This window comes from Chiloscyllium plagiosum, chromosome 22 (assembly GCF_004010195.1).
Source record: "Chiloscyllium plagiosum isolate BGI_BamShark_2017 chromosome 22, ASM401019v2, whole genome shotgun sequence".
In the NCBI taxonomy this organism is placed as follows: Eukaryota; Metazoa; Chordata; class Chondrichthyes; order Orectolobiformes; family Hemiscylliidae; genus Chiloscyllium; species Chiloscyllium plagiosum.
This window is the reverse complement of record NC_057731.1, coordinates 10,714,701-10,735,723: the sequence shown is the minus strand read 5'-3', so window position 1 is coordinate 10,735,723 and position 21,023 is coordinate 10,714,701. Positions and strand designations below refer to the sequence as shown.

The 21,023-nt window shown below is 39.1% G+C and overlaps 1 protein-coding gene across 1 annotated transcript in view; it reads left to right on the top strand.

Moving 5' to 3' along the window:
* Window positions 1–21,023, top strand: part of pcdh15b (protocadherin-related 15b) — a 1,523,107-nt gene that overhangs the window by 214,443 nt on the left and 1,287,641 nt on the right. The window contains exon 2 of the mRNA XM_043712368.1: window positions 18,831–18,911. The gene's annotated coding sequence lies outside the window, so the exon portion shown is untranslated. The remainder of the gene's footprint in view (window positions 1–18,830; window positions 18,912–21,023) is intronic.

Sequence of the window (21,023 nt, the reverse complement as noted above, 5' to 3'; positions counted from 1 at the left end):
GTCTCCCTCATTCTATTCTTCCCTTCCTCTTCCTCCCCTCCCTTCATAGGGTCAAAAGGGGTGGGATGGGGGAATAAGAAGGGCCTGTGCCCGAAACGTCGAATCTCCTGTTCCCTGGATGCTGCCTGACCTGCTGTGCTGTTCCAGCAATAAAGTTTCAACAGGGATGGGGGAATTGTAAAGTAGATCTTCTCCATCCTCAATGGCGTCTATGTGAACCTAAATAGGAGCCTGCAGTGATGAAACTCGAAAAGATAGTGATGAATTTGTGGCTAGTAATGAAACCATGACTGTTACCCACTGCTTGGAGTCTGGTTTAGAGGAGTGAGAGCTGGTACAATAGCAGGGGAAGGAGTCAGGAGGGGAGCCTGAAATTTCCTAACATTGTGGCAGATTGTGGGTGCATAGCGCAGTGGTGGGAACATCAGTATCATAGTTGCCCATTGGATAAGTGAGACATTTCAGTGCCCAAACAGTAGCTGCTGCCCTGTAATGAGTAAAAGCCTGTTAGGCTCTGGCTGTCCCTGAGACAGTGTAACATCTTCTGGCAGAAGTGTTTAATGTTGTGGCTTCAGCATTCATCTTGAAGTTCTTGAACTCCTTCCCCACTGCTTTCACAGGACCTACCAAGATGCTGGCCCTGTTTGAGCTGTGGGATGTTACCCGCTCACCTCGATTGCATGATGGTCCGGCCAGAGATTACACTTCCTCTGCTGGCATGGGGTCAGCTTCCACTCCAGTATTGTGATTTCTTGCCTGCTTACAAATTTCACTCCCATACGTAGTTTTGTGTTTGAGGATATAGTTAAGGCACTAGGAATTAGAAATTTGTTTGGAAGCAGGAGAGGCCACTGCCTTCAGGCAAGGTGACCTTTTAGCATCTATAGTATCTGCCACGTTTTCTTCCTGATTACAACCAACATTGTCTTCTCAGAGGGCTCATGGAATTTATGTTCCCAGTCAGGTCCTGTTGGCATCTGCTGCAGTGTTAAATCATGGAAAAGAAAGAGGTGTGTGTGATTGAGATTTTCTGAGGTAAGAATAGTACCTGTGAAAGATACAACCATATAGATGTGGAATATTCAGTATATAATTGGTTGGTGGACGGAGTACATTTGAGGCTGTGGTGCTGTGATGATGTCTGTGTTTGTTGTTATAATCCATCTGATGGTAATACTGCAGAATTGAGTTTCCAGACTGAAAATTGGCTCAGAAGATCATAAGTTTAATTTTTGCAGTTGGTTACCATGGTGGTTAGTAACTGAAAAATACTCACCCAAAGCCTCTGGTGCTTTTTTGCAGAGAAACATATGTTTGATACTTAAAAGAAAAAGAGAGCAAAGTTCATATGTGACAGTTTTGAAAGATCTTACCCTAAAGAACAAAACAAAGTTTCAATCTATGTCTCAACACCCTCTTTTACAGATACTCAGTCCCAGAGAAATATCAGTTCTATCACAACAATTTCATCTCTTACTTTCTTCCAAGTGTCCTCCTTGGTATTATGACTTTTTCCATGTCTCTTGACAGGAAACATTTTTCAGTTCTGATTGCCTCAATCTTTTTTTCAGTTCCATGACTTTAAGACTTCTATACAAAATCTCTCCTCTTGGAAATTCCATGAAACTAAAACCAGTTATACTGGTTCTCCTAAAATGAAAACTTGATTCGCCTGTTAGGAGGAAACTGTTTTTCTGAACTGAAATCAAAAACAAATCTTACGTCTTCTGATCTGTTTTCTCTATGTGGTGTAAATTCTATTTAGATCACTATTCCAAATGACTCGCTACAAATTCTTTTCCAAAAATGCTTTCACGGAACTGACCAAAATCTATCTTCTAATCCAAATCCAAAAAATAATTACTTATTTTACACAACTATTGTTACCTTTTGCAACGTGTCTTGACCATTCTTGTGAAATTATTTACCAGATAAGAGCAATATCCTGAGGACAAGGATCCTGACTGTGATGCTATTGCCAAGCTTCTCCTGCAGGACAAATTATTTGCCTCAGTGACCTCTCTGTTCCTCCTCCACTGTAATCCTCCATTGGGATATTCAGCACTTCCTCTGATAACTTTCGAGTCTTTGAGCACTAGGTTGTTAAATGTGCAGGTTTCTGTCTTTAAGGCCCCTGACACATGTAAATCATGATAATTAGCAATTAGCCCTCAAATTGTGAGCTACAGCCAGATCTTTCAAAAGATATGTCCCTTTAGCACATTAACATCTCTTTTCATTTTTTCCCTAAAGTAATCCCCAGCATCTTTTAAATAGCACCATCTAACGCCCATAGAATCATAGAATTCAAAGCACCCCCAATGCACTTCATTTATTTTGAATTACTTCCTGAATAGTGATCATTTTTGAAAATATAGCAGTCGTTTTGTGTACAGAAATACTCTGCAAAAAAATAAATGCAACAAATCTGTGTTAAATTTGTTTCTGATGGAAGGTGAAATAACTGCACAGAGGCTGTTATCCCATCAGCAAGTCACACTTTATTTACACATGCACAGTACTTGACACTGGTCTGGCTTTCTCAGAGCTAGCTCGTGGTGAACAGGATGACAGTCTTGTTTATATCTATTAGCCAGCTCTCCCTGATTGGGCTGTTAATGTGATCCAATCAGGAACTCATATGGTTGACCTCATTGCAATCACTACAGAACAAAGTACTGGCCAAGTCATGAGAATATCTCACTGCTCTTTACATCGATTTTATGTAAAGGACTCATGACATTAGTGGACAGACAACGCATTAGTTTAAAACCTCACTTATTTGATGTCATGAGATGAATTTTCAGGTCCTATGGATATTGGCAATGTAAACAGTTGGAGCTGGAAATTGGAGTGCCAACACAAAATGTGGGTAAAAGGAAATGTGTAGATATTCTATCAGAATCTGCCAGAAAAGAAAGAGCTTGAACTTACAAAGCATCTTTCATGATATCTACAACTGTCTAAAATGCTTCACAAAAAATCAGTGTCATGACCAAGGTTTTTCAATTTTCAGTGTTTATAAACAGGTTACCACAAATGATAAAGATCCCAGGTGAGAAGGGGGGGTGAACTGGTGGCTGGATGATGAGCAATCTTTTCATATGGAATTCTGCTTTGAAAGTGATGTTTTCCTCAGTTGGTGTTTAGTTTATATCATTTATGTTGTATTAATGGAAATATTGCTTTCCCTCAAAATGTTGTTCTGTTTTCAAATAGACCAAAGAAATATCTTCCACATGCACCTTGGTTGTTCACCTAGCCTGATGGTTTGTTGCAACATGGTTAATTTTAAAATGACCCCATTCCTTTTGGATACCTTTTCTCCCAGACTCAATGAGTTTGTTTTCTTTTTAAGAAGTTGAAACTTTATTGCTGGAACAGCACAGCAGGTCAGGCAGCATCCAGGGAACAGGAGATTCGGGTTGTTGTGGTTTGGCGGTGGATGAGTCCAATGACCTGCATATCCTCCGTGGAGTGGGAGGGGGAGTTGAAATGCTGTGCTACAGGTTGGTTGGGTTGGTTCGTCCGGGTGGCCCTTTTTAAGAAGGCCAATTTAACCAGGCTTTATTGAATTATCAAAAAGAGTGAGTTTACTAATTACTAAATGCAAGGAGAAATAGTAACACAACACACTTACACAGAGATTAGAAATGGGGTGAGTCCAGAGAGGGGAAAGCTTAAACTGAATCAGTTCTTCAATTGTTTGCAAAGAGTGGATAATTGTATGTCGTTCCTTGAAAGTGGAGTTGCACGCTGACAGTGTAGCGAAGAAACTATTTGGTATGCTTGCCTTTATTGGTCAGTGCATTGAATATAGGAGGTGGGATGTCATGTTGTGACTGTACAGCACATTTATAAGGCCACTTTGGAATATTGCATTCAATTCTGGTCTCCCTCCTATAGGAAAGATGATGTTAAACTTAAAATGGTGCAGTAAAGATTTAGAAAAATGTTTGAGTTATGGGGAGAGGCTGAATATGCTGGGGCTATTTTCCCTGGAGTATCGGAGACTGTGAGGTGACCTGATAGTGGTTAATAAAATTAGGAGGGGCATGGATAGGGTGAATAGTCGAGGTCTTTTGTCCAGGGGTAGAGGAGTCCAAAAATAGAGGGCATAGGATGGTGTATGGATGGAATGAGCTGCCAGATGAAATGTTGGAGGTGCCCCTTAAACAAGGTTATTTTGTTTTTGGCTTTTTTTTTAAGAGAGATCATAAAGGCAGAGATGCCAAAATGTCTGGGAAAGAGCCGAGTTTAACAATGACAGGTGGGTGGCCAGTTCTCCCAGTTCAGGCTTTTATAGTTTCTTTTAGTTGCAACAGTAAGAAGCTGTTGCAGTCCAGAGAAAGGTTCCAAGCTTCACCAGATGATTCTTGACTGGCTTCTCTCTCTCTGAAATCTCTCCTGTGTTTGAATTTATCTTTTGCCAAGGGGTGTGTTTATGGGACATTGCAGGAATTGGAACAACTCCTTAGTTAAATTGTAGTTTTGAGTCGGTTGAGTTTTCAAATAGTTAAGTTATTCTAAGTTCCATTTTCTTTTGTTCGTGTTTCAATTGTAGTGTTTAAATAAATTCTATTTTGCTTAAACTGGAGTGGTTTGACCAGCTTCTGTTTGACTAGCTGCATCACATCTGCAATATCCATTTCATATCTGCCTTTAAAATAAGAAACGGTTAGGGTCTATGCTAACTTCTTCTTGAAATATTTTGAGGGGGTCTGGGGTGGTCCATAACAGCTGGTACAGTTACAAATTTAAAAGGTAACTGGTTGGGTACGTGAATAGGGAGTGTTTAAGAGGGACATAGGCCAAATGCTGGAAAATGGGACTAGCTTGATTTATGATGTCTGATCGGCATGGATGAATTGGACCAATTATGTTGTAATTGTGCCAGCCTCATCTTAAACCTGGGCAGTCTACAGCCCGGAGAACCCAATATTGAGTTCTTCAATTTAAAATAATTTCCCTTCCCTTCCCAGCTCCTCCTGCCCCCTTCCACTCCTCCTCCCAGCCACCTACCAGATTCATTCCTCTCACTGACCAACCAGCTTGTACCCTCTGCCTGTCTTCACCTATCCCCATTTCACCACCCTGCCCCCACCATCCCCTTTATCTGCATCTCCCCCTACACCCACCCCCAGTCCTAAAGAAGGGTTGCACCTGAAACGTCGACTTCTCCACCTCCTGATCCTGCAAGGCTTGCTGCGTTCTTCCAGCCTCCTGCTTGTCTAGCTTACAGCAAAACTGTCAGGCTACAAACATACAGAGATTAGTGGTGCAGTTTGTTTTTCACCCGTTAGTTGGTTATTATTTGAAGGCCAGAACACACTGGGCTTTGCCAGGCAGTGAATGAATTTACATCTGTATAGTGATGTTTTTTGGCTGTAGCAGACTTTTTACTATTTGGAATTAAAAGTTAACAATGTCTTTAGTACCTTGGTCTTCTGATCCATGATGCCAGTACTTTTGTTTTGCAGTGCAGACACTGTTATACTCTGCAATAGCACAACAGCCAACTCACACATGGTCTATACACAACAATTAATTCAATAACCAGGTCTTCTGATTTAGTGAGCATTTGCGAGGTAATTGTTGGACCTGGGCATCAGGAGAATTTACATTGTGTTTCTTCAAATAGTGATGTGGGATCTTTTTATTATCCACCCGAGAGAGTTGACAGAACTTTGGGTTATTATCTCCTGCATGTTACACATCTTCAACAAAGCAAAATTCCCTCAGTATTGCAGTGAACTGTTAGCCTTGGTCTCATTTACTGATCTCTGGAGTGAGATTCAAAACCGAAATTTTCTGACTTGCACGTGACCATCCTCCTCCTGAACCATATTCCAGGGGATAATTTTTATTCCAGTGCTTTTAAATGATATATGTTATCGATAGAAGACAACTATAATATTTTAACAATGGCATTAACTAATTCAATTTAAAATAGGTGATGAAACTTTAATGTGAATGACTATTAATCAATATGGTTTCAACCATATTAAATCACTATTTCTCAATGGTGGGTTAAGCTAGCTGGTAAACAATGAAAACATTCTTACAGCACAGGAGGAGGCTATATAACCTATCAAGTCCATTCAAAGAAGTCTGAAAATATGATACTGAAAAATAAAAGATTTGATAGTTATGATTAAAAGAAAGTTTAACCTTTTTGTGTTTGTATTTTGAATGGATTTTTTTTCAGTGTAGGTCATGTCTGATTAATCCACTTTGGTTACCTGTTGAGGACAATACAATAGTGGATAGTAAATGTTCTGATGACGTTGTCTAGCTAACATTTATAAAACACTTGACAAAATTCCACACAGTAGATTACTCAAAATAAAGTGTAGAACATTTGAGCTAGCCTGACAATTTGGGTTGATCATTGGTTGGTTGAGAGATAAAGGGATAATTCTCTGCTGAGATGTGGGAAGGGGTAGATACTATTGCACTATGGATTTATTTTGAGTTGGGGGAAACAATGTCTTTTTTCAAAATAAAACTCTGGCAATAATTTGGATGAAGGAATAGATGATACTACTGAGAGACATTGTAAGTGAAGTGAATGTAGTGAGGAGGTTAGAAAGGGCCATAGACTAGGTTAGATATAAGTACAATGTGGAATTGTACAGGGCTGCAAATTTTATGTCTGAGAAAGACCGCTCCAAATGTTACTTAATAGTTTTATTTAGATTAGATTACTTACAGTGTGGAAACAGGCCCTTCTGCCCAACAAGTCCACACCGACCCGCCGAAGCGTAACCCACCCAGACCCATTCTCCTACATTTACCCCTTCACCTAACACTACGGGCAATTTAGCATGGCCAATTCACCTAACCTGCACATTTTTGGATTGTGGGAGGAAACCGGAGCACCCGGAGGAAACCCACGTAGACACGGGGAGAATGTGCAAACTCCACACAGAGAGTCACCTGAGGCGGGAATTGAACCTGGGTCTCTGGCACGATGAGGCAGCAGTGCTAACCACTGCCGCCACCGTGCCGCCGATGTAGTTCTGTGGAAGTATAAAGTGACCCATGTATCCATGTACATCATCAGTGTAATATAGTGACAGGTATAAAACTAAGGAAGCAATGAATTCATAGAATTTTACAGTACAGAAGGAGGCCATTTGGAAAAAAGTATCAATACTGCCTCCCAACACGCTACCCAGCTCGTCTCATTCTCCTCCCTATCTCGTAGCCTCTAACTCACTTTCAAACATACAACCAGCTCTCTTTCAAATCCTCATGGAATCAGTCTCCACCACTCTTTCAGGTAGTACATTCCAAATTCTAACAACTTTCTGAGTAAAGAAGTTTCTCCTCATCTCACTCCTAGCTCTTGCTGGCATACCAATGAATGGAAACAAAATATCCTTTTTTATCCTGTCAGAATTGTTCATAGTTTGAAGACCTCAATAAGGTCACCACTTAATCTTCTCAGCATCAAAGAGAATTAGCTTAGTTGCTCTAATCTTCTATCTGAAACCTCTCACTCCTGGTATTATTCTTGTAAATCTCCTTTGTACTCTTTCCAGGGCTTTAACATTCTCCTTAAGTTAGGTACCTTGGACTGAACACAGTACTCCAAATGTGGCCTGACCAATGATTTATAGAGGTGTAGCATCAATTTTTTTGGTTCTATACTCTATGCCTCTATTTATAAACCCAAGTATCCTACAAACTCCTTTTACCAACTGTTTCAACTTGCCTGACCACCTCTGGAGAATTATGCACATGAATCCCAAGGTCCCTGTACTCTTATACTTGCCTCAGAGTTGTGCCATTGAGCCTCTATTGTCCCTCTGTGTTTCTTCCGCCTCATTACCTCACAATTCTCTGCATTGAAATTTATCTGCGAGGTGTTGTCCATTTGGCCAACTTGTCAATGTCCATCTGAAGTTGTTCTGTGTCATCTTCACAATTCACTATTTTCTCTCACTTAGCATCATCTGCAAATTTGGCCCTCAACACTCCTCTCAAAATTGTTTACATAAATCAGAAAGAGTGAGGCTCCCAAAACCGATCCCTGGAAACATTTCAACTCGGTCTGAGAAGTGCCCATTTATACCTACCCTCTGTTTCCAATCTTTTAGCTAACTTCAATTTCCATGCTCCCAAGGATCCGTCAATCTCAAACATTTTTAATTTACTAACCAACCTGCCATGTGGCACCAAATCAAATATATAACACCCACAACACTACACTCATCCACTGTCTGTGTCACTTCTTCAAAGAACTGAATTAAGCTTGTCAGACATGACCTGTCCTTAGCAAAGCCTTGTTGGCTGTATTAACTTATTCTTCTCTGAGTGTATATTTAACTTTTCCCATATTATAACCTCCATCAGTTTTCCAAGTATTGAGGTCAAGCTGACAGGTCTGTAGCTTCTTGGGTTACCTTTTGTTCCTTTCTAAAAAGCAGCGTCAAATTTTCAAACCTCCAGTGTCCCAGGACGAATCCAGTGTTCAGACAAGTCTGAAAAATTTCTGTCAATAACTGGACAATTTGCTCCTTTATCTCTCTTAGAAGTCTAGCATGTATCCCATCCCAATCTTTTGGGATCATCATCAATATCAGCAATCATCAGCATCACCACCACCACCACCACCATTCTCTTCTATTCTCAGGGTGAGTCAGTAGGTGGCTATACAGACAGTTGTGGCAGATACACTTGGGGTAGAAGGTGATCACGGGAAGGGGTGGGTAGGGCACTGGTGTAGCAATGTGCTCCTTACACTGTTTTCACTTGGGCCTTCCATTTTTCTGATGGTAAGTCTCAAAGTGCTTGATGCTTTCCCGCATGCTCCTCCTCTACTTTTGATAGTTTTGGGCCAGTGATTCCCAGGTGTCTGTGGGAATGCTGCACTCCACCAGTGAGGCCTTAAGAGGATCATAGAAGCACTTCCTCTGTCTTAGGGCTCATCTGCTGTTTCAGAACTGGGAGTAGAGCACCTGCTTGGGTAGTTTCGTGTTGGTCACACGGATGACTTGTCTCACGCATTGCAGTTGATCAAGGCTGGTCAGTGCTTCAATGCTGGGGATGTTCTCTAACTTCTCTGTAGGGAATGCTGCCAGCCCTTTTAGCATCTCTTTATCAGTATACTGTTCATTTGCCCTCGTATTCAATTGGGCAATTGTCACAATTTTCCAATTTGGTAATGATAGAATTCATTTATTAATTTTAATGTATTTAGTGTCTCTGTCATACTCTTTGCTTCAGTCAACAGTGTTGGTCTTTATTTAAGAATAATTGAAATACAACACTGAAAGTGCTTCATTTGTAAAGAACCTTGCCAAACCTATTTGGAGTGCTTGTTTGAACCCTGGGCTTCAAAACCAAGGAGAAATATTGGAGCAAAATTGTATTGACATGGTCACTGCAATGCAATAGTTGTAACATCACTGGTGATTTTGATGTTTACCTGTTTAATTTATACCAGCAGACAGGTTTAAAATCACAGCTTTGATAATAAGTTTGTTTCCTTTACATTAAATTGAGAGCGAAGGACATGAAAAAATCCATTGCATGGATCTTAATTCATACTCATACAATCCATATAATTTTGGATTTTTGAGTAACCCTGAATTTAATTGGCAACTGAGCTTCTGCTGCCTCTACCTTACTACACCTTTTTCCCCTGGCTTTCCTTATTCTTTTAAGGTGCTCCTTAAAACTGACCTCTTTGGCCAACCTTTTGATCATCTGCTTCAATATCATCACTTTATATGGTTCAGTGTCAACTTTGAATTGTTAAAGCTCCTGTGAGGCACTTTGCGACATGTTACAATGTTAAAAGGGCTATATAAATTCAACTGTTGTTATCGACTGTTGCATTTTACTACACTAACTCAATAGGGTGGAGAGAAAGTAGCTCAGGTTTTAATATAGGAGATACAGTCTGCTCAAGAAAACTTGCCAGGCTATTTGTGTGACCACAAGGTGCTGGGGGCAAAAAGTGATATATGCAACAATTGGTGGCAATTAAATTTGAAGTTGTATCATGTACAAAGCAAGCATAGCTGCTTCAATTAAAAACGAGGAGCAAAAAACAGTATTTTTAGCATAAGGAGCATTACAAGAAGGAAACGATTGGAATTGACTAGATGAGTGGCAGGGGATTCGCTGCTGACGTGTGATTGAATCTGGAAAGGAAAAGGAGTGATATTGACATTAAGCTCAAGAAAAATAATGATGGTGCCAGATTGATGAGAAAGGAGCAGCAGTATTACATGCATCTGAGCAAGGAAGAGGCTGAGGAACAAGAAAAATAATATTGGTGTGTACTTGAATTGACAGGTAAAACTGTGCTAACCTTGAGAGTGGTGAGCAAAATACCAGATTGATGTCATCCTTGAATACCTGTGGAACAATTGAGATAAAATTGACCTAATTGCATATTTCACAAAATGAATTGACTACTTGAATTTGGAAAAGGGTTTGCCTTCAGGAATCTTGTAGATCTGGCAATTAAATATTAACAAAGAAGCTGATGTCATTAATTAGAGATACTGTATATACATCTGTTCAACAGTAAAAAGAAAGACTTGTATTTCTGTAGCATTTTTTGTGATCTCAGAATTTCCCAAAATGCTACATTGCAACTCTTTCTCGACAATGTAAACATAGTCCATGTATGCAGAACAAGATCTCATAAACAACAATTAAATGTTTGTGAGAAGATTTGTAGCTCGGGTGCTCGTTGCTGTGGTTCTGTTTGCCGAGCTGGAAGTTTTTGTTGCAAACGTTTCGTCCCCTGTCTAGGTGACATCCTCAGTGCTTGGGAGCCTCCTGTGAAGCGCTTCTGTGGTGTTTCCTCCGGCATTTATAGTGCCACTATAAATGCCGGAGGAAACACCACAGAAGCGCTTCACAGGAGGCTCCCAAGCACTGAGGATGTCACCTAGACAGGGGACGAAACGTTTGCAACAAAAACTTCCAGCTCGGCGAACAGAACCACAGCAACAATTAAATAAATAATGAGAATCTGTTTCAGATGTGGGTTAAGGTATGATATTGATGAGTACACCATGCTATTTTTGGAATTTTGAAGTGGGAGTTATTGGAATCATTTTCATTTCAGACAGAAAATTGATTAACAGCTCAATTGCAACAAAGCACTTTTGGCTCTATAGTACTCATTAAATTACATTGTGTTCAAATTCCAAGATTAAGCTCTGAATCTAGGTCTTTTAAATTAGGGGCAACAGTGCTACTACTGAGCTAAAACTGACAATCCAGACTTTAATGTAGCAAATTAGTGATGCTTGTTGCTTCTGACTTCATACCTGGAAAATATGTGCAAAATTAAATTATTTAGTTACAAACTTTGGGTATTTGCTTAGATATAACATGCTGGTAAATACTGGAAATAGTCTTAAGACTTTTCCTTTAATGATTGTGCCCTTACTGCACAGCTTCTAGTTATATGACCTAAAAATATGGATTTGCCACATGAGGACTCCCTTGGGATCTAAACAGGATTTTGGATCTGCCATATATTTCTATAACGTACTTGTCCAATTTTTACCCAAAGGGTGGCTAAAACAGTTTAGTGAAGAAAGTCAGTTAAGCTGCTTTATCTTGCAGCCAGCAAGAGGACAGAGAGAGAGATGAATAATTTAAATCAACTTGACTCAATAAGCAATTACCAGAAAACCCTCAAGAACAACACTGTAATGTAAAAATAGACTACGCTGCTAGTATACTTATTTTACTATCTCTGATCATGATTTTGAAAAGATACAGGCTTTAGTTACGCATGTTTCCTCTCACAGTGCTAAGGTTACTTTCTTCTTAGGTAGTCCCTTGAGACTGAAGTTAACTTTATTCCACTCAAGAGTTGTGTTTACTGAACTGTCTAATGTTGAATCCACAACCTACAGGAGGTGGGACATGCGTTTAAAGAGGTGAATGAGGATGAGTCAGTTTTTCCTCCCTATTTCCATTGTTTGAACTTGCCTGCTTCTGAGCTGGTTAGAGGTGCTCAAGATGGTTGGCACCACCACCATATTTCTTCCTCAGTTGGGGCAGCCCCAGGCATGAGGTTCCTAGGAGCAAGTAGGAATGTTGCATTTTTCACAGAGAAATTGAAGATACCCTTTAAATGTTTTCTCTGCCATCATGGTGACTACTTACGTGATGAAGCTTGGAATAGAGAGCTTGCTTTGGAAATCTTGTATCATGCATGCAGACAACGTGGCCTGCCCATTGTACATCATGCACAGTAACTAGTGCCTTGATGTTGGGGATACCAACCTGAGACAGGATGACCGATCCTGGAATTGAATTTGCAAGGCTTCTTTATCACATAAATGTCTAGTTCTAAATCCCAGCTCTATACCCCATAGTTTCTTGTTTGAAACCTGACTAACTGTCCAGAATCATATTTCCTCTGTGTACTCAAGAAAATTGAACCAATGTGCTTTCAGTACCTGCTTGTTTAGAGATCAGCCAAACCCTCTCTCTTCAAAACAAACCTCTCAAACCACATCAATCAAAGAATCCATACTTCAAAAGCTGAGAGCCTTTGTTCGCAATCTGTAACTTGCATGAACAAAAGCATATCCTTTTGGTTGAATGCTAATTTATTCTTCCCAGATTTGGTGCTTATTTTATTGAGAGCTACATTTAACTTAATATTAGCATGTTTTTTAAATTACCATCTCTTGGCATAATTCATATTATGGTGAATTTGTGGTAGAGTTGAGAGTTATATATTAAGAAGGAGTGAATGTTAACATATTTATTGCATCATGTCACTTAATATTGAAGGATTTTTTTGGAAGTTACTGCTGACATTTAGAAGTTTCTTTGCTTGATGAAGAATGCAAGTTCTTGATTCAGATGATCAATCAAATGACCCAATACAACCAGTATGCAAATGCAAAGCAAATGTGTCACACTGAACTGCGACCAGGTAATCACAATGAGCATCCTTCCATTATAAGTGAGATTTTACAGCAAAGCTATCATAAAGGAGTAATTTTCAGATGCAAAATAAGCAATCGCTGGTCATATACTGAATTTGTGGCGCAGTTGGGAAGAGAGTTTGCTGTTGAAAAAAATGACACTGTCAGCAGCTGCAACAGACAAAAGATGACAGTTTTTGAACTGAATCAGTGTGGTATTTTACAAGGCTGTTTCTTTTTCTAAAATTAATACATTTTTTGAGATGGAATGAAATATGTTATGTGAGCTAGTGAGTGGTTTTTTTGTGATTATGAATTTTGAAGCAATCAGCATGGTTCCTGATCTACAAGGGTTGGATACTTTCCCAGCATCTATAGCATGCCAGGCTTGCAGTGGGTCCAAAACATTAAATAGATGTGAATAGCTAATACAGTACACTGCACATCACTGACAAGTGAGCTGCAGCCCTTGGCTAGCTGTTGACCTGCAATGTCACATTGGAGTATTCAATTGTAAGGTTACCTTTAGGTAAAGTTTCAGTTTTATTGGCAATAAAAATGAATCACCAGAATAAATGCTTTTTAGGTGTGTTTTCACACAGCCATCTGTTAAATTTATGATGCCAGAAGGTGAATAAGGAAAGTACTATTTTTATAGTATTTCCACTGCAGATGTGCATTTTATTTTAATAAGACCTAGAGCAATATTGAAATCTTCCGACTGATCCATTTTTACCAAGAGCTTAAAATGCAGTAACAATAATAATCATGTGCAGGATTAAAGTGATTTGTACTGTTATTCCTAAGAATAAATCCCATTTACTAGGTAATTGTAAGTACATTGCCTTTTCAAAATTAAGAACGATAGTTATACATTTAATGGATGTTATGATTGTGGTAGAGATCAGTAATATTTTTTGTGAGAAGTCCAAAATCCCATTTGTTTAATAAAAAATATTAAACCACAATGTTTCTTGGTTTAAAACAGAAGAATGTTTACGATACAAGAATCAAACAAAACAAAATATTATCTTGAAAAGCAACTTATATTCTAAGATCTAGAATCAACATATTAAATGTGATTTACCAGGCAAATTGTTACCCAATTATAAACTGTAAATTACTCATTAAGTGGCAGATAAAACCGAGGTTACTCTTAAGAATTGGCTTTGTGGTTCACTCAGCAATTAGGATTGAAAACTCAGTAAAAATGTTCTTCAATACTTGTACTCCTCACAAAAAAGTTCAGCTTCTCGCCTTCTAGGAGCTATTGTTATTCTCAGCCAACTGCAATGCACAACCAATCTGAAATCTACCAGCATGATCATCCCAAAAAAATGGCACGTGTACTAAAACCTCCTCAATTCAGTCTGATGCTGTAGATTCATGAATGTTATCTTCAAGTAAAAGAGCTGTGACACTGAGTTGCCATTGCTTAATTTCACCTCTGTCTTCTTCAGCTTGCCTATACTGCACCGTTTGGACAATTCAGCTACAACTGCTGAGCTTTTCTGTGCTTCCCTTCATATTCCCTCAACCAGTTTTAGTCTGTCCAAAAGTTTTGTTTGCCAATCTCAGTTTCAGCTTTTGTTCCCTTAGAAACTGGGAAGATCTGCCTCAAAAGTAATTACACCAATTCCATCACAATATCATTTAGTATTTTCAATTTTTAAAAATCATGATATTCACATTCAATACTTTAATGCTCAAGAGTAAAGAACATACTATTTTTAGTTTGGATATTTTAGTAACAACTTTATGAATCGCAACATTTCTGAGTCCTTCAGTTACATTTAATTGTGCTTCTCTGAATTTGTTGATTGCCTGCAACAAATACTAGATGGTGGTACAATGCTTTGGTGTGACCTCTAATTCCATAGTGCATGAAAGTGATCTTTATCAATATGATTGAGCTAGATTTTAAATTCCTCACAACTGGTAAGTCGCCATATCAGTTGGTAATTGATGGCTATGCAGGTTGTCAAAAGAGACAGCATTTAAAGTTTGTGCGAAGATTTGTAGCTCGGGTGCTTGTTGTTGTGGTTCTGTTCGCCGAGGAAACATCAAAGAAGCGCTTCGCAGGAGGCTCCCAAGCACTGATGATGTCGCCTAGCCAGGGGACGAAACGTTTGCAACAAAAACTTCCAGCTCGGCGAACAGAACCACAACAATAGAGGCAGCATTTAAAATAAGTGCTATTGTTCTGTCAGAAATGCAACATGACAAATAATTTAACTAAACTGAAGATTAAAACAAGATTATAAAAGGAAAATATCTGATCTTTTTTACATTGTTTTATTAATTTTAATCTGGTGATATATATGAATTAAAATATTTCATTTATAATTACTTTGCTGAACTTTTTTGAGTTCAATGTATTTACCAATCACTGGAATCAATACATTCATAGAGTCATAGAGATATACAGCACAGACACAGACCCTTCGGTCCAATTGTCATGCTGACTAGATATAGAGTCATAGAGATGTACAGCATGGAAACAGACCCTTCAATCCAACTCATCCATGCCGACCCAATATCCCAACACAATCTAGTCCCACCTGCCAGCACCCGGCCCATATTCCTCCAAACCATTCCTAGTCACGTACCCATCAGATGCATTTTAAATGTTGCAATTGTACTAGCTTCCACCACTTGGTCTGGCAGCTCATTATATACATGTACCACCCCCTCTGTGGAAAAGGTTGCCCCTTAGGTCTCTTTTATATCTTTCCCCTCTCACCCTAAACCTATGCCCTTTAGTTCTGGAGTGCCTTACCACAGGGAAAAGACTTTGTCTATTGACTCTATCCATGTCCGCTCATGATTTTATAAACCTCTATAAGGTCACGCCTCAGCCTCCAACGCTACAGAGAAAACAGCCACAGCCTTTTCAACCTCTTCCTATAGCTCAAATCCTCCAATCCTAGGGCGGTACGGTGGCACAGTGGTTAGCACTGCTGCCTCACAGCGCCAGAGACCCAGGTTCAATTTCCACCTCAGGAGACTGACTGTGTGGAGTTTGCACATTCTCCCTGTGTCTGTGTGGGTTTCCTCTGGGTGCTCTGGTTTCCTCCCACAATCCAAAAATGTACAAGTCAGGTGAATTGGCCATGCTAAATTGCCCATAGTGTTAGGTGCAGGGGTAAACATAGGGGAATGGGTCTGGCTGGGTGCGCTTCAGTGGGTCAGTGTGGACTTGTTGAGCCGAAGGGCCTGTTTCCACATTGTAAGTCATGTATCCTAACTGATCTAGTTTCATTTGCCCTATATCCTTCTAAATCCTTTCTATTCATATACCTATCCAGATGTATTTTAAATGTTGTAATTGTACCAGCCTCCACCATTTCCCCAGGCAGCTTATTCCATACACATACCACCCTCTGCATGAAAAGGTTGCCCTTAGGTACCTTTTAAATCTTTCTCCTCTCACCATAAATCTATGCCCCTCTACTTCTGGACTCCTCTACTCCAGGGAAAAGATCTTGTCTATTTATCTCATCCATGCCCCTCATGATTTTATAAACCTCTATAAGGTCACCCCTCAGCCTCCGATGATCCAGGGAAAACAGCCTCAGCCTATTCAGCCTCAGCTTAAAACCTCCAACCTTGGCAACATTCTTGTAAACCTTTCCTGAACCCTTTCAAGTTTCACAACATCCTTCCGACAGGAAGGAGACCAGAATTCCACGCAATATTTCAGAAGTGGCCTAACCAATGTCCTGTATTGCTGCAATATGCCGTCCCAACTCTGATATGCAATGCTCTGACAATAAAAGCAAATGTACCAAATACATTTTTCACTATCCTATTTACCTGTAACTCTACTTTCAAGGAGCTATGAACCTGACTCCAAGGTCTCTTTGGTCAGCAACATTGCCCAGGGCCTTACCATTAAGTGTGTAAGTCCTGCTAAGATTTGCTTTTCCAAATGCACCACCTGGCATTTATCTAAATTAAACTCCATCTGCTACTCCTCAGCCCATTGGCCCATTTGATCAAGATCCTGTTGTACTCTGAGGTAACCTTCTTCGTTGTCCCGACACCTTCTATTTTGGTGTCATCTGCAAACTTATTACTATACCTCATATGTTTACATACAAATTTATAAAAATAACAAAAAGCAGTGGACCCAGCACTGATCCTTGTGGGACACCACTGGTCACAGACTTACAGTCTGAAAGGCAACCGTCCACCACCACCCTCTGTCATCTACCTTTGAGCCAGTTCTGTATCTAAATGGCTAGTTCTCCCTGTATTCCAAAAGTTCTAACCTTGCTGACCAATTTCCCATGAGGAATCTCATTGAACGCCTTACTGAAGTCCATATAGATCATGTCCACCTCTCTGCCCTCATCGAACCCCTTTGTTACTTAAAACAAAATCAACTTTGTATGACATGATTTCCCATGCACAAAGCCATGCCGACTATACCTAATCAGTCCTTGCCTTTCCAAATACATGTAAATCTTGTCCATCTGGATTCCCTCCAACAACAGAATTAAAAAGGGTCTGTTAACTCTCTGCTGGTGCACATTGTAACTTGCTGTGCACAAGTTGGTTACCGTATCTTTAAGTTACATTTAAAAGCAATTAATTAGCTAAAAATCTTGTTACTGTATTCTGAGGTCTCAAAAGGCATTATATACATAAAGTTTCTTTCAATTTAATTAAAGACATGAGCAACAAAATGTGTGCTGTGTGCAACCAAATATTACATCCTTCTTTTCATCACCATATGTACAATTCACTTTTAAAATTATGAGCCCTTATTGTGTCTGCAGGCTGGGTTGTAAATGTTGAACTAGGCTGAGCAGGTTGTTGGTTATTATGACCTTGTCTATTTTGTCACTATATAATTGAAATATGTGCAAATCAAGTGTTGGGGAAAACCTGGAGCACTCCACAGCTTTACTGTACCACATCCAATCATAAATTACTCTGTCAAAATACATTGCCAGAGCAGAATCCTTAAGTTCTTTTAACAACAAATTAGATCCTGCATGAAAAGGAATAACATTTAAAAGGCAAACAGCAGGATGGAAAAATAGATTGGGCAGCTCATGAGGAGAAAACCATTGGTACAGATTTAAGAAAATGGCATGGCTTACTGTGTTCTCCAAAATTCAAGATACGCAAATTATGTTTTTTTTCCGAATTAAATAAATAGCTAGAAATAAACTTTCCTTTGTCACAAACTAGAAAATGTTTTGATATCCAAATGATTAAAAACAGAAAGTAATTGCTTTCATTTGAACTTGGCCTATTTTTGAAATCTGGAGAAACAAATTTTATTTAAATCTTTATTTTCTGATGGACTGAGTTATTTCATTATGCCCTGATATCAGGGGAGAAACTCTGTGTGCATGTTTAAGAATTGTAAAGTTTGACATCTTATCTTAATTTCTTTATTTTTCTCCATTTATGCTAAGAAGACTGTGTAGTGCTGAACCTTTTTTTGCTTATTTCCTTATTTTTCTATTTCTGTAATTAAGATTTTGTACCCAGGTATTTTGTACCTAAGATGGCGCCATATGTGGCAACATTATACACATTTTTTCACTGTACTCTTGTACTTTATACTTGAGTAATCGTGACAACGAATGTAATATTTTATCAAAATCTTAGTACTATGAAACTGATTATTCAAAATCTGACTGAGAAGAATTAAGTAATCCACTTAAAGCTTAGACTGTTTTTGATATTCAAATGTTTATGACAAACTATGCTCCTGTTAGCTATAAGGTATTGTTCATTTATTTATTAAATTTATCAAGTTTATTAATAGAAATCTGTGTAATTTGAAAGGAAATGCAAACAGTTTCAAAAGCAAAAGCAAATAAATCCTAATTCTGCACTTGATGTCAAGACCCTGAAGTAATACTAATCAGTAGCACTGTCTTGCAGGAAGATGATGGCATAATTCACAAGAGTGCAATCGATGCTGCTGTCACTTTTCTGAAGCTAACAGAGAAATGATCAAATAAGGTAGGAAGCACCTTGTTTGTTTCTGCAGTCATAAAAAGGATACAGGCTCCTGTGATTTTTTTTTTCAAAAGAAAAACAGTTGTGAAACGTGGGCGTACATAGTTACCTTGAAAGTGATTGGCCTGATGCAGGAAAGGTTGTCTGATTCTCCAAGGTCATGTTAGTAGAATAATTATCACTGTTAAGGAAAGCTTAAATACCTGTAGATCTCTCTTGCATCAACTTCCCTCTGGGATAACAGCACTAAGCTTGTTTGTGAGCTGGGCCAATTATGTTATTTTCTTGACCTGCACTTATAATTTTAATTTGTTAAAGGTAACATTTAGCCTTTTAAAGCAATATGTCTTCAGTACGTATATTGGATTGTGCAGAAATGCAGTAAGGTTGTAGCCTTGGTTTGTAATCTGTTCATTTAAACAGAAGTTCGATATCAGTTATGTTGATGCAAAGCATGCAAATTGTTAAATTTTGACCAATTCCATTTGGGGTATTGCCAGTATTTGTTTTTTCTCCATGTTCCTCAACTTTCCTATTTAATAGGATTTTCCTATACCTGAGGCTGAGAATATTGCTTAAATCCATGTTTAACTTATAGATGTAAAATAGGCACCATAATATCCTGGATGGTATAGACACCACATTCTACATTAGGAATGAGCAGTTTACTATTAAAATGAGCAAAACAAAAGTCCCATGTAGTCCTGAAGGCAAGTGCTCTGTGCCCTTGCCCTTCCAATCACTTTCCTCCTCTTTTGGAGTTGCTGTCTTGTATTAATATAGAATTCTCCAACACAGTCAATGGTAAGTTTTGGTATTATACTTCTGGTTCACAAATCCATGTTATTTATGTAAACAGCAATTGACCTGGAAGTCATCGCTGTGGAACAACATCATCCCACTTTCCATGAGTTTGAGTAAATGCCTTTAACCCACACTCATTGTTTTCTGTTTAATATCCAGTTTGCTATCTTTCTACTGTGTCCTCTGGATCCAGATTCTACTATACAAAATCAGTTGAAAGTCTATACCTATATTTCTTAATTGTTTTTTATTTTGTATTTTAAGTATTGTTTTAAGTTTGGGAAAGGAAGATATGCAGCAAGTACAATCCATCATAACTGATGTTACTTCTGTTTTCTTGCACTAAGTACCTTGAGACTATGGGAGAATGTTTTTCTGTCTGCAGTGTAGTCAAAGTTATGGTGAATATGGTGACAAAATAGAGTTTCAATAGAGAATGTGGAAAAGAAATCTGATCCTCTCATTGAGAAAAAAATCACCTGATATTCCTTAAAAGACAGCTTCATAATTTTGTCCTCCAGTGGTGACAACCTTATTTCTATGAGTTTGCACCACACGAAAGCCACAATTCTTTATCTCTACATCCCACTTCAAATTCTCTTAACCACTAAGAAACTAGATATTGCAAATTCCCAACAGGTAAAGCAGAAGAGGTACCTTGGAGCTGCAGCTTGCCAAATGGTAGGCTTATGCGGAAAGTCAGGAGGCATGGGATAGAGGGAAATTTGGCCAGTTGGATAGAAAACTGGCTAACCGGTCAAAGTCAGAGAGTGGTGGTAGATGGTAAATATTCAGCCTGGAGCTCAGGTACAAGTGGAGTTCTGCAGGGATCAGTTCTGGGTCCTCTGCTGTTTGTAATTTTTATTAATGACTTGGAAGAGGGAGTCGAAGGGTGGGTCAATAAATTTGCAGACGATATGAAGATTGGTGGAGTTGTGGATAGTGAGGAGGGCTGCTGTCAGCTACAAAGGGACTTAGATATGATGCAGAGCTGGGCTGAGGAGTGGCAGATGGAGTTCAACCCTGTCAAGTGTGAGGTTGTCCACTTTGGAAGGACAAATAAGAATGCGGAACACAGGGTTAACGGTAGGGTTCTTAGTAAGGTGGACTAGCAGAGGGATCTTGGGGTCTATGTTCATAGATCTTTGAAAGTTGCCACTCAGGTGGATAGAGCTTGTAAGAAGGCCTATGGTGTATTAGCGTTCATTAGCAGAGGGATTCAAGAGTCGTGAAGTGATGTTGCAACTATACAGGACTTTGGTTAGGCCACATTTGAAGTACTGTGTGCAGTTCTGGTCGCCATACTATAGG